Below are 1,816 nucleotides of genomic sequence, written 5' to 3' on the forward strand. Positions count from 1 at the left end.
AGGATGTCGATGATGTCGAGGATGTCGAGGATGTCGAGGATGTCGAGGATGTCGAGGATGTCGAGGATGTCGATGATGTCGAGGATGTCGAGGAAAACAGACACAGTGTAAGATATTAACATTTTATTTTCAACTATGGCTGGTGTATGAATATAAATTAAATGTTTGTCTCAAGTAAAAAACATTTTACCTTGATTGTTTTAAGTGTTATGTATTTTACACAACAAAAAAAAAAATAACAAGTTTACAAATATTTTACAATGATAAATTACACTATCACCGGCTTTTTAATTAGCAGCAAACAAGACAAAACAAATGTATGAAAATCTACTAAACAGGGTAACAGCACGTTTTTCAAACCCACTGATTAATGAGGCCTGTGAGTGTTCACATCGCCTCCATTGACACTAGAGTATCCACAACAAGTATCTACAAGTGTTCTCCACGGTGTCATCCTCTGCGTCTTGTTGCGCGTCTCACCGACCGGGCGCACTTCGCAAGTCGCACGTCGCACGTCGCAAGTCGCACGTCGCAAGATCGCAAGGATAGGAATGATTGTTCATTCTTGTAAAGTAACAAGCACTAGGCGCGAGGTCATAGCACGTGCACTGCGAGCGGCGCGGCGTGCACGCGGGGCGCGTGCGTCGCGGGGGGCGCGTGCAGCCCGGGGGGCGCGTGCGGCGCGGGGGGCGCGTGCAGCGCGGGGGGCGCATGCGGTGCGGGGGGCGCGTGCAGCGCGGGGGGCGCGTCGGGTTCGTCCAGGTCGAGCGCGGCGTCGATCATAGTGGTGTCGTGCAGCAGCCGCAGCCGCGAGGCGCTGAGGCCGGCGCCCGCCCCGCCCCGCGCCCCGCCCCGCGCCTCGTGCCGCCCTCCGCCGATGCATATCTCTGGGCAAACAAAGAAAATACGAATGGCGGCCGCGTTCCGTTTTAAGGAATAAATTTATATGTCGAAGAGACCGGCCGAGTGGAACGCACCTTGCAGCGGCACGGGGTCCAGGTCCAGGCTGTGGTTCATGTAGGCGTGGCGCGGCGCCATCTCGCAACCTGCAACGTAATTTGTTTAGATAAATATTTAATTCCAGACAAGGAGGTGCCTCTGCATACATACACGTAACACGGATATTTCACGAACAGAAAAATGTTGTTGGCGAGTGTAGTTACCGTGGTGCGGCGCAGTGATGAAGGTGGTTGCGGGGCGGGGGGCGCCGGGCGCGGGGGGCGCGGCGGTCACGGGGGGCGCGGGGGGCGCGAACCCGGCCGGAAGCTCGCCCTCCACGGTCACCAGGCCACGTCTAATGACAAACGACCGGGGATAAAAAAAAAAATTCTAGTTTCTCTCTAACAGTACTATCAGTATGGAATTGTGGAAGATTTCGTGAGACAACATAAAATAGTTAAGAAGAGCGAGATGTGAGATGTGACGTGAGCGAGGCGAACAGACCGGTCTATGAGACTGGGGGCGAGGGGTCCGCACAGCACGTGCCAGCAGTTGGCGCAGGCGTTGCCGCGGGAGTACGGGTTGGGGCTGGCGACACCGCCGCGGCTCGAGAACGACCCCTTGATCTGGAAATGGCGATAGCTTCTCGTTATTAACTAACCTAGCATTGATAATAAAAAAAACCGACCGAGACTCTAATGAATGATCTCGTTCTCGTCATCTGTCGCCTGCATTGTAAAACTGAGATTTTTATATAAACTAAATAAACTGTAATGTTATATGTAACACGGCAAAATGATGTAACGACGTAAAATAATCACGGAAGTGTGTTTCGAAGTAGGTTTTCACTAATATAAATACGAAATAGAGAGAAATG

The 1,816-nt window shown here is 52.0% G+C and overlaps 1 long non-coding RNA gene across 1 annotated transcript; it reads right to left on the bottom strand.

Annotated features, from left to right (window-relative positions):
- Positions 1 to 848: 848 nt before the first annotated feature.
- On the bottom strand, positions 849 to 1,810 carry LOC106122979 (uncharacterized). Its single transcript, XR_001228127.1, has 4 exons — positions 1,444 to 1,810; positions 1,164 to 1,294; positions 978 to 1,046; positions 849 to 887 (listed from the first exon to the last, which is right to left on the bottom strand). It is a non-coding gene; the product is annotated as an uncharacterized LOC106122979 (long non-coding RNA).
- Between the last annotated feature and the right edge of the window lie 6 nt (positions 1,811 to 1,816).

The sequence above is a fragment of the Papilio xuthus genome, unplaced genomic scaffold (genome assembly GCF_000836235.2).
Source record: "Papilio xuthus unplaced genomic scaffold, Pxut_1.1 DF826603.1, whole genome shotgun sequence".
Taxonomy (NCBI): domain Eukaryota; kingdom Metazoa; phylum Arthropoda; class Insecta; order Lepidoptera; family Papilionidae; genus Papilio; species Papilio xuthus.